A 12,476-nucleotide genomic window follows, 5' to 3' on the forward strand; every position below is an offset into this window, starting at 1 on the left:
AATGACAGCATTAAGTTCGTTTTAATGGTGGTGAACATATTATCCAAGTGTGCCTGGACTGTGTGTCTGAAAGGCAGAATGGGTTCTCAAGTAGCTGAAGTTTTAAAACCATTTTTCCTGCCTCAGTAATTACAGACCAAGCAGGGAATGGATGTTCTTAAATCAGCCTTCACACAAGCTGTTAAATTAAAATAATTTTCATGTCTTTGTTACTAGTAATGAAGTAGATGCCTCTGTCACAGATTGCTTTAACAGGGTGCTCCAAACCAAGACATGGAGATGTTTTACAGCACACAGTTACCATTTGCTACATTGATATGTTACTGGAGTTTATAATAAAGAACAACAGCCACAGCTTCTTCGTTACTGTCAGAGCCGGACCTGTATGTGAAACCTTCCGGCTGTGCAAGGAATTGGAAAACTATGTCTGGTAATTGGTGCAAAATTAGACTAAATATACTGCCACTCAGAAAGGAAGACCATTAGGATGTTTAGGACAAAAGAAAGATTTTACAGTGTTTATGAACAGATGTTCACAGGTATTAGTTGAAAATGTGAGAAAGGGTCAGATGTACTGTTTAACAGACTACACCAAGGTATCAAGTCACATTCTATTCCAATGAGCTTTAAAAAGTGAACACTACTGAGGGCAAAATTAAAAAGTTTCTAGCGGTAAAAAGATGAGGGAAGGAACAGCTGTTTGTAAAGGGGTGTTGCTTGCCCTAGAAATTTAACAGCTGGATAAAAGTCTCTCAAGTCCATGATGTTTAGCAGTTGGAGCCAGAGTGGGAGAAAAAGAAGGATGGTAAACCGCAGTTTTTACATCATGCTCCCCAACAAAGCTTGCACCGAAATATCCCCACAAAACACCAGTTTGAACTTTACCAAACAGCCATTCAAAGCCCCTGGAAGCTGTCAGACCAGTGGGAGGTGTGGTTAGCAGAAATACAATACCCAGACAGCTGGAATAATATTAATAGTGCTGCTGGGTAAGACATGGCATTATTCTTTGTGGCAAGTCCATTATTCATCCATATGCATATTGCTGGAATTTATAAGCACTTACTGGCTCCAACAACAGAACTATAACTGTTGACCAGCCTTGGACCTGGTCTTCAGTCCTGCAATTAGAAAAACAAAGCTTAAAATGGATGAAAATTCTTGTACTTTTTCTACAGCTGGAAAACTAGCAAGTTTTTTGGAAACAACTTCTGAGGTTGCCAGTGACAGTTTCCTTTTTCATTGACATGCCTGGAAGGTTTTTATCTCCATCTACCTCTACACAAAACATTGTTGAATACCAGCTGGTTTGAGATTTATTAGTCCCATTCTTATGCTGAGTTCTGGAAAAAGGTAATACCAGTGAGCACATTCCAACAACACAGTACAAACTGGATTATGTGCTATTGAACCAACCTCATATTGATAGAGAAAGCACTGAAATAAATACAGATGAAAGCAAGCATGTTGTATTTCACAGTGGAAAGGAGGTTGTGAATTTTATCTGTTGACCTGAAAGGTTCTGGTATTTCAACAAAGCCACCAAATAGTAAAGAATAAGTAGTAAAGGGAGTAATAAAATAATTAAAAGGACCCCTCCTTGTACATTAATTATTAGACATCCCAAGTGGAGTGGAAGCTGGATTCTACAGCCTCTTTTCAAAAGTGATACGATTTTTCTCAAAGAGTTTGGGAATTATTAAGCCACATGTTAAAAGCATGTCTAGAAACATGGCCAGAGATGTGATCAGATATGTCTCCAAAGCAGTTGTGGCCACGTTGAACTCTGGCAGAGCAGAAGGTCTCTAGGGTTGTTGAGAGACACGTCACAGCCCCAAAGGGCTGTCCTTTCTCAAATCCTCAAAAGAAAAGGATGGGTAGTGCTCTGTATTCCAGCCACCAGAGGAAGTAAAAGCTGTAACTACTGACTTCAGAGTATGGTTTCATTTGCACCTTAATCTGGGCAGAGGGACCTCTTTAATAATTTAAATAATTGGATCTGAACAGGTAAAAATTAGGGGTTTAATACTACAGAAGAGGAACAGGAGTCAATACTGTCATCCTGCTGTGCAAAAAGTAAATACCATGCCAGGATTTACAAATGGGAGTGTGGTTTGCGTTGTGAAAAATGTTTATCTTATTCCCGTCAATATTTTCAAGGCCTCAGCTACAATACTTTGTATTTCAGCGGCACAGTGCTTCAGAAAAGATAGACGGGGAGTCAGCAGCAGAGTAAGACGATTTAGAGAGCTGGAGAATGTGGTACATGAGAAAATTCATCAAGACTGCTACATCTAAATAAGAGAAGATATATTTGAAGTGTTCAAAGTAGTGTCTCAGCTCTGCAGTGAAATGGGAGCAGTTTGGGTTTTTTTGCTTTTAGGCTGCAAAAGAAGTGCTTGGATTAAGTTGTAGCAGGCAAGATATAGAACAGATATTAAGATCATTTTATTAACAAAGGTACTAAATCAGTAGTCTACATTGCCTAAGGAGGTTTCAAAATTCCCCTAGTTGGAAGTTTTTAAGAATAGATTAAGCAAATCTAAGGTATTATATTGCCATTGTTGAACTCTTCTTGGAGCTCTTGGGGTCTAGATGACCTCCTGAAACCTCTTCTAGTCTGAATTACTGGGAAGCTTTTATGCATGAAATTATGAGGTTTCACATTCTCTGGAAACAGAAATGTATCTCTGATGTTTGTACAGTGCCCAGCAAAGCAATTAGACCTAGAGAGTCTGGTCATCATAGAAACTGTACAGTAATAATGATGTCTAATTAGCATGCTGTGTTGAAGTGTAACTGTAAAACTGTGATTCCCTGTGCTATCAGTGATGTGGTGGCTTGACCTTGACTGGCTGCCAGGTGCCCACCTAAGCCATGCTGTCACTCCCCTCCTCAGCGGGGCAGGGGAGAGAAAATAGCAGAAGGCTCATGGGTCAAGACAAGGACAGGGAGAGAATCAGTCATCAATTACCATCACAAGCACTTTGGGTAAATTAATTTATTGCTTAATATCACAAGAGTAGAGAAATAAGAATTATAATGAGAAAACAAATCTAAAAGAAAAAATCTCCCTATTCCATTCTACTTCTTAGGCTCAACTCCACCCTTTATTTCTCTGTCTTCCCCTAAGCTATACAGGGGACCTGGGATGGAGGTTGTGGTCAGCTGATCACGCATTTTCTCTGCTGCTCCTTCCTCCCCATGCTCTTTGTCTGCTCCAGCAAGGGGTCCCTCCCACGGGAGACAGTCTTCCATGTATTTCTCCAGTGTGAGTACTTCCCACGGGTTGCGGCTCTCCACAAACTGCTCCATTTTGGGTCGCCTCCACAGAGTACAGTCCCTCAGGAAGGCTGCACCAGTGGGGGCCCCTTGTGGGGTCACAAGTCCTGCCAGCAAACCTGCTCCTCTCTCCACAGGCCACAGGTCCTGCCAGGAGCCTGCTTCAGCCCAGGCTTCCCATGGGGTCACAGCCTCCTTTGATGGCATCCCCTGCTCCAGTGTGGGGTCCTCCGGGGGCTGCAGGGGCAGCTGCCTCACCATCCACCTCCTTCACTGACCTTGGTGCAGAGCTGTTGCTCTCACACATTCTCATTCCTCTCTCTGGCTGGAGGCGCTGGGGTTTTTGTTCTGTCTTTATAAATCCATTTTCCCAGAGGTGCTACTGCCGTCACTGATCCTGGCACTCAGCTGTGGCCAGGACCGGGTCCATCCTGGATCCATCTGGTATTGGCTCTGTAGGACATGGGGAAAGCTCCTGGCAGTTGCTCACAGAGCACCCCCTGTAGCCACTCTGCTACCAAACCCTTGCCACACAAACCCAGTACAACCATATTTCAGAATTACCTGGCATCATTCAAATTATCTTGGCTGGTTTGAGCTTTATTGGAAACTCTGGCAGTGACTAGTATAGGTAAAAATCATTTTTTGGAACTAGTACATTATCTATACTAGAAGTCAACCATGATAACCTTTAGCTTATAATTTTAATATGTTCTTGTCACAGTAGTCACAAACGAAATTTAAGTCTAGAATGGTTGTAATCTGTATCATACTTGTGGGGCCTTTAGTGTTTCCTTTCAGAGTGCTGAGAAGGAGGTACTCAGCTCATCTGATTGGTGGTAGTGTATCCTATTAAACTCAGGGAGCTCATGATGTCCAATCTGTTGTGAAATGCCTTCATTAAAATGAATTTTTTTAGGCACTCTTTTAGACTCTTAACTAGAAAGAATGTATTAAGTATAGCCTTTAGTGCCACTGCCTCTGCTAATGCCAGTTACTGGAAGCCATAGCCCAGAAGAAATTACAACAAGGCTAACAAATGCTTTATGCTGAAGAACTTCAAAACAAAAACTTTGCAAACCAGAGCAGTTTAGAGCAGACAGCAGATGGAAGTGGGAAGCTATTTACGGTACACAGTGATGTTACACAACAGTTTTTGGAAGAAAATGTGGAAAAGAATCTTTCGTTAACTAAAATTGTAAGGGGAATTGGCTACATTATACAACACTAAAAACCAGCATATATTAGCCCCTGTGGATGGTTATATTAATGCAGTAATACTAATTTAAATGCTCAAGCTAATTGATTCAGAACTATATGGTTTATATGTGAATGGCACTGATACTGGCAGAAACATTTTATGTTTCAGACACAAAAAATCTGAATATTATTTCACAGCAGCAGTGTAACCCAGAGGTGCAGCTGATGAAGTAAAGAGGTGCTTTTAAAGCAGATGGTGTTTTATGACACTCAGGTCTTTTGAAAGCATCATCTGACCCCATAAAAAGCATGAAGGGGATAGTGCAGCTATTGAATTAGTGTGTTTAATACCTGGTTTGATAAACAAGTTCTGAACTTAGTTACAAGTTATTTTCATTAAAAAAAAAAATAGTAGCCTATTTAAATGAGTTTGTAATTCTCCTAAGATTGAACTCTTTTGTTTTTAGAACAAACTTCCGTGTTTCTTTGTCTAATCCTTGTGGTTCTTAATATAATTTTTAACCAGAAATTTTTAGCCAAAGTAGTTGAAAAACTAGGACATTCATTCTCATGGATTTTTAGAGATTCAGTTCCAGGTCCTTGCTTTCTTTCAACTTTAGCCTATATCTTTAATAATCTATCCAGTAGAATAAAAGTACTATGATATCATTTTTTTCTAGTTTGAAAGAAATCTGAATAGCTACTCTGGAATCATTTTACTTCACATCACCAAGCAGTTAACAGGTGTTAATATCTAGTATTAATGAAAATGAAATAGTTTCACTTCTTCTGTCAGTAGTTTAATTCTTCATAAATGATACAGTGTTAACTATAGCAAGTATCCTGGCTGTCCAGTATTGCAGATGAATGTTTTTGCTGCTGTACTATGCTCTCTGGTTCATTTAATGTTTAATAACTCTTCAAGGAGGAATAGTTCGAGCAGGCTGAGATACAGAAGTTGAGGCTTGTCCATAACTCAGTAGTAACGACATTGGATGGGGTCTGAGAGATGATCAGAGGGGTCCCTGGTATTTTTAATCTAATCATATCTATTCTTGATGCAGGCCATGAGTAGAGTCCTGTAAAGAGAGGTAGAGAAAGTGTGGACATACATAATTAGCTGACAAATTAGTCTGACTTCATTTCTGCAGTGCATTCTGTGACAAGTAAGGAGTAGCATAAGGAGAAAAATGTATTGAATTTAGGAAGGACAGGTTGTTTTGCTGCTGTATTGTAGAAAATTAACTGTAATTGGTGTAAGAGCCTAATAATAAGAGAAAGGCTCCAAAAAGTGCTTCATCATTATGACCGCTCAACACCTGAAAGGCTTCAAAAATGCTCTGTCATTTTGACTGCTCAAAACCTGAAAAGCTCCAAAATGCCTCATCATTTTGTCTGCTTGTCATAATACGGGCGGTTTGGACCCTGGCTAGCCTGCATTGAGGCCCATAAAAAGGAAGGTGAAACTGGTGCAAGTCAGAGGGAAAAGCCAGGGGCAGAGTCCCTGACCTTTGCCTCTCCCCCCACCACCACCATCGCCTGCTGCGAGACTCTCTGAGGCCTCCTGGAGCCGACGCCGCCCGCCTGAGGAGAACCCCCCGAACCTGCACCCCTGGAGTGGAACCACGAGTGAGTTGTGGAACTCCTGCCCTGCTGCTGCATCCCGTGCTGGGAGCACCGCGAGTGGGCCAAGGCTCGGCTGCAGGACCGGGCACCGCGCCTGCAGCTCGGAGGGCGGGAGGCCGCATTCCAGCCCAACTGCTCCAGAGATTGGAGACGGCAGAAAAGATGCTTCGAACAGCAGCAAAAAAGGGCAAAGACTGTTTTGCTCCCCCCACCCCATCTTGGCAGCACTAAAGGTAGCACAGTGTGGTGGTGACCTATCCTATGATTTTCTTTGTAGTAACCTCGGCTTTTTCTTACTTTTCTGTACTTTTCTCTTTGCCTCTTTTACTATTAAATAAAATATATCAATTTTTTGGCACCAACATTTAATGTCGTTTGGTTTTAATCTCTTTTCTGGGAATATTTAGAACCTTCTAAGTTCTTTCCGATTTATGCACAGAGACTTAGCTTTCTTTGCGTTTCTGTGTTTAAACCGGATCGTAACAATGGGCTCTTTAAATCTCAAGAAGACCTGGATTCCTGTGTAAGGTTGTTAGGAGTGAGATACGCTCGTGATGCGGCCCAGAGATGCATTAAAATCATAGTGTATTATGGAAGTAGGACAAGCATTGTTGTGAACATTTGGGAGGAACGGGGACGGAAATACAAAAAGATTTTTTTAAAATTACATTTAAGTGAGTTTTAGAAATTGCTGCAAGGAAAGCAGTCCAAAAAACCTGGGAGATAGAAATGGGTATGGCTTGGGGATTTTTATGCCTGATAAAAATTGGGTAGTCTAAGTCTGGAGGATGGAAGCAACAAGGAACCACCAGAAATGTTTCAGAAGATTGCTAATGCATAGGGAGGAGTGTTTTCATTTTTCTTTTTGTGGAATGAAGGGACAGTACAAAAGTATTGTGTCAGGGCAATACAGAACTGTTGAAGGAAAAACTTTGATGGAGCAACATACCTAGATTATGTTCAAAGAAGCAGGGACAGGACATACCAGAGGACCTCCCATTCAAGTGTTCATATATGATATAGAAGATTAAGTAAGGCATCATCAGAACAAGATGGATTTTCTTATAAAAAGGTGGACACAACTATTCCACCAAAGCCAGGAGCTCTGTAGTTGAGGAAAAGAAGACTTACGTTCAGGTTCTTGATCTGAATCAAGAAACAGAAAGTCTTGAGCCTGTATTTTCTATAATCTATTATGCTATTTGAATATTTGGAAAAAATGTTTTCTTAAACAGAACAAACTTGTAATGATCCTTGTTTTCCTTCTTCAAAGCTGAATTTATCGAAGGGCAATGAAAGCTCTGCTTCATGCTGCAGCCTTGCCAAAGAATCTCGCTTCTTTACATCTGTTAACATTGTTCCTCCCATGTCAGAACTCAGGTTTGAGTTCCATTCCACAGTATCCCAAAATGCAACTCTGAATTCTCCAGTGCCAAAGTCTTGAAACATGGTCCTTTACAGTATACAAATTGACATATCAGTTTCCAACAAAATACACCATTCACTGTCACAGAATCACAGAATCAATTAGGTTGGAAAAGACCTCTGAGATCATAGAGTCTGTAGCAGGGCATCTCATCCCACAACAAGAGCTTATCAGTTGTTTGTTAACAGTCAGATAACTCAAACAGGACAAGCTGTCTTGTAGTGAGGTATTTTAGTGCCGTGGGGTTAACAGCGATCTGACATCTCCCAGCTGCCAATAAACATCTTACTGTTGGAGAGAAATCTGGAAGATAAGGTGGACTTCTGACTGTCAGACACCTCACTTTACAAAAGCTACACCAAAATTTTCACGAAGCAGAAATATTCTACACATTCCCTGGAAATGTGTGGACTTTCTCACCTGAGCAGGGATGCCTGCTTTGCAGTTACTCCTCTGGAGGCTGAGTGAAGAAATCTGTGTACATTATTATTCCTATTATTATTATTATTATTATTATTTTGGTGGTAAGTTACATTTGGCCCCTAATCAGTACTATTTCTTTTTCTAGCTTTAATATAGGTGCAACCTTGATGTTGTGCACTGTTTTATGTTATGCAGTAATCTACGAATAGTGCTTTCTACTTTTATACTTTGCAGTAAGTGACTCTGATTATTTTATCTATCTATGGTCTGTTTAATAAATAATTAATTTTATAAATAGACCTGATCTACCATCCCTTCGAATCTGCGTACCAGAGTGATTTCTTAAATTTAAGCAGTTGCCAAAAATTCAAGGCTAAGGCAGGGCTTGTCTGAAGCTCCCTCTCATCCTGTGACAGGGTCCAACCTATGACCCAACATCATTATGTCAACCAGACCTTGGCACTGAGTGCCACATCCAGTCTTTCCTTAAGCACCTGCAGGGACAGTGGCTCCACCATCTTCCTGGGCAGCCCATTCTAATAGCTAATCACAGTGCTGTGAAGAATTTCTTCTTAACATTCAGCTTAAACCTCATCTGGAACAACTTTAGACTGTGTCCTCTTGTCCTGCCACCAGCTGCCTGGTTGATGATGCTGACCCCCACGTGGATACACCCTCCTTTCAGGGAGCTGTAGAGAGTCATAAGGTCTCCCCTGGGCCTCTTCTTCTCCAAACTGCTACCTCCAGCTCCCGCAGCTGGTCCTGATAGGACATGTGCTCCAGACCCTTCCCCAGCTCCATTGCCCTTCTCCGTCACTGCTGAGTGGATCCTGGAAGCAAAGGAATGGTGACGTGATTGCTCTTTCCTGACTCATGTAAAAATTAATTTACAAGCTCAGACCAGGACTCTGGAATGCTCCAGAAGGAGGAGGAAAGCAACTTTTTTCCTCCCTTTTCCTGGCCCTGTAGTGCAGGGCCAGCTAAACAGCTGTATTGGTGTTCATCATTGTGTTGTAGAATTAAACCTCTAGCATTTGGAAGAGAGGTCACTGTAACCTACACTCCTTGTGTAAACAGTGTCTGCATTGAGGACTGTGACCCTGTTGCTGGGGAGCTGCTGCTCAGTTCTGACCACTGATAGTGGATAGTGCTTAACACAAACCTGAAATTTTAATTTTCTACGTATGAGGAATCACAACTTTATGTGGACTATGCATCCAAAGACAGTGTAGAGTGTATGGGCTAGATTCTACAAATAGAAGATAATTTTTACTGGATCTGTAGGACTTTGTCCCCCCTGAAATTTTTTCCACCTGGCCTTAAAACTTTCTTTTTCTGACTATGGGAAGACCAGTAGCCATAGCTTAAGAATCAACACCATGTTCCCAATTTTTTTCTTCTCAGACTTTTGTCTTGTTATCCCATTGCGTGGGGATCCTTTCAGCTACTTGATAAAAGTTTCTCTTTATGTCTTTAGCTGATTTGAATACTCACAGCAAAATCTCTCTATGATTCCCTCAAATAACATCTATGTTTTCCCGTCTCAAGGAGGAGTGTGTGGCTAACTTCTGTGATTCAGATAGCTGAGCCAAAGGTCATCCAGGCTTAGAAGCTCTTCAGTTATGTGATGGATGCTTTTTACGACTCTTGTCTAGTAAATCCATGGAAGTCTGGTTATGTCATCACAGTTGCACTGGGATTTATAGCATCAGCTGTTTTCATTCAAAGAGGCATGAGGGATTATTGTTGCAGGTAATAACCAATACTCATGAGTACCTGAAAAATGTTTTTACTGTATTTCCACTCTTGTTTTGCTTTTCAGCTCGTTGCTGTCAAGAGACTGCTGCTTACTAAGTTCAACAGGTCACTCACTATGTAGGGACAGCCTTAATGGATATAAACAATCAATTTTCTGTTTGAAGAGACATATTTTAATAGTACTTTGATAGCAGGCAGTAAAAAACTAGTTTTTCATTGGCTTTGACATTTTTACCTTTTAGCTACATCCTCATAGCTGAACCAAAACTTCACAGGGATTATCTTTAGCGTTTGCCTGAAACAAAGTGGATTTAATTGTTATTGCATAAGAATTCAAACCATCTCCACTTCCAGTCTTGTTCTTTGACTGATATTAATCTGATTTGTTCAAGGAGATAAAAAACCAACGAAAATAATTAGCTCTGCAAAAAGAAAAGCAATTAGTTTTAGTTCCTTGAGCTGATTCTTTGCGGATTCATGGGAGTACAGGAAATGATGCTAAGAGAAGTAAAAATATCTGGAGTTTATTGGTCAGGACTGCTGAAATTAGTTTAAGAACCGTACTGTATAAACTGACTTTACTGTTCAGCACCACCAAAAAAGACTAGAACAAAATCACCCCCTACTCCAAAATAGGAACTTTTTTTTCCCATGGGTTGACATCTGTAATTTATGAGTAGGCTGAACTTTATTCTAGCAATCACTGTCTGTAGAGAGAAATTTCTTTTGAAGGTGGATGTCCATTTGCTGTGTTGACCCCCTTCTGTTTTAGAGTTGGAGTAATTCTGAATGTTGAAAACCTGTGCCCTATTTTGGTTTATACCTCATATCATGCTTTAGGTGTTTTAACTTTGTTCTAATCCAAATAAGGAAAAAGTTAATATTATATTTTTATGAGAATAGCTTCAGACTGGTATAACTAGAATGATTGCCTCTCCTCTGCTCAAAATGTCTGATCTCTTTCCTAACTAATAATCTCAATCCTGTTGTGCTGCCAGAATGAAATAAGCACCTATATTGTTTAATCAGCCTCTTGAATGTGGATCGCTCAGTATCCAATGATGAATGGCAGCTCATTAACTGCCTTATTAACTGGTTCATGGGAAAAATTAAAAGAGATTAAATCAACAAATTAAGGAGTTTGTTGCCATTTATTAATTTCTTTATTTCAGCTGCATAATTTTAATGAGTTAGTCATTTCCTTTTCCTTCCAGTTCACATCCTCCTGCTATAGGCACTGGTGTGGATTAAGCTGAAGTGAGAAACATTTTAGTAAATCAGTGTCATGCTAAGAAAAGTTTCATCAGGTTTGATACAGAACTGATAGATTAAAATCTCCCTCTGGTCTCCTCAGTTCTGCTGCTTTCCCCCTGGGAAGCCTCCCATGTTTATCTTGGCGGGAGGCTGGCTTTCCATGCTCCCTGAGAGCCAGGCCCAGGTCCTGGCTGGCAGGATGGGCTGCAGATCTGGCAGCGCAGTCCTGCTCAGCTGCAGAGCAGCATAAGGGTTAGCTCTCAGCTTTGGTTGAGGGCCCAAACCCTGCATGAGCGTTTCCCAGTGGTTGGGACATGAGCACAATGCAGGGCAGCAGCCACCAGCCTGCCAAGCGCACTGTTCCACGTGGGGCAGATGACGCGCGTGCCCCTCTCCGCCTTTTGTTTCCCCGTTGCCTTGGTCCCCAGCTGTGCTGAAGGGATTTGCCTCAAGAACTTAGTCATATTTTTTCATTAGAGAGGCTCTCTTAATGCAAACATTCTGGGGCATTTTACAAAGCAAATACCTTACCCTGTAACACATAAACTGAAATCAAATGCCATGACTTGCACTGAAGCTCTCTTCTGTGTTGCCTAAAATAGATGGCCAGAGTTAAAAAATACACAGACTGTGTTTCTCTGTGTAAATTTTAAAGTCAGGCAGAGGCTGTATCTTTGTGTAGCTAGTTGGAGAATGCCACAGGCAAGGTACATGGTACAGTAAACCACCATGCCAGCAAAAAATGAAGATTGCAGGTGCAGGAAAAGTGCAGTTTGTTCAAAAGTCCAGTTAGAGCTGAACATAGAGATCCCCTGAAGACATACCAAAATAATACTGATTTACAAGTATGCTTTCTGCTAGAAAACTATTAACTTACATAATCCTCAATTTCTAAAGCTTAAAAATATCCTGAGACTGTTACCACTGACCAGAAGTCAAAAGTAAATTTGGTCAGATGAATGGATATTTAAACAACTGCATTGTTCTTTAAAAAAAGACATATCATGATGACCCTTACAGGCTAGCTCTGAGGTCTGATCTTGTTCTAGTTATAGAGAAAAATAAAACGAAAAATCATTCTAATCTGAAGATTTTTGGTTGTTCCTAAAATTTTCCACTGGGCATTTTTATAAGAAATAACTGATTTTCTTCTTAATCTAAGTATATTTACGATTTTTTTAGTAGAAGAAATGGCTTTTCACAAGCTTTTAAGAGGGCCCAGTACTAGTAAAGTTTCGTCTTGTCTGCATCCTTGAGTGGTTTCAAATATATTGTTGTTTCTGGATTACATTCTCTAGTCCTCTCAGCTCCCACAAAAATTGGACATGATCTAGCAAGCAGAAGCATTAGATGAAGGTGTAGTTCTTTTGAGTTCAGTGTAAGAACAGAGACAAGCCAGTTGTTTTTTTGGCGGAATCAGGCTTTTCTGGATCAGAATAGGCTACAGTATCTAACGCAGAAGACCTGAAATTTAGATTACATTGGTTGTGTCTCAATTTGATTTTGT

At 40.6% G+C, this 12,476-nt stretch overlaps 1 protein-coding gene across 14 annotated transcripts in view; it reads left to right on the top strand.

Moving 5' to 3' along the window:
* Nucleotides 1–12,476, top strand: part of PRLR (prolactin receptor) — a 154,869-nt gene that overhangs the window by 72,482 nt on the left and 69,911 nt on the right. The window contains exon 2 of one of the 14 annotated variants that reach the window (XM_032095374.1): nt 3,134–3,271. The exons of the other annotated variants lie outside the window; for them this stretch is intronic. The gene's annotated coding sequence lies outside the window, so the exon portion shown is untranslated. The remainder of the gene's footprint in view (nt 1–3,133; nt 3,272–12,476) is intronic. 14 annotated transcript variants of the gene reach the window in all.

The sequence above is a fragment of the Corvus moneduloides genome, chromosome Z (assembly GCF_009650955.1).
Source record: "Corvus moneduloides isolate bCorMon1 chromosome Z, bCorMon1.pri, whole genome shotgun sequence".
NCBI classification, from domain to species: Eukaryota; Metazoa; Chordata; class Aves; order Passeriformes; family Corvidae; genus Corvus; species Corvus moneduloides.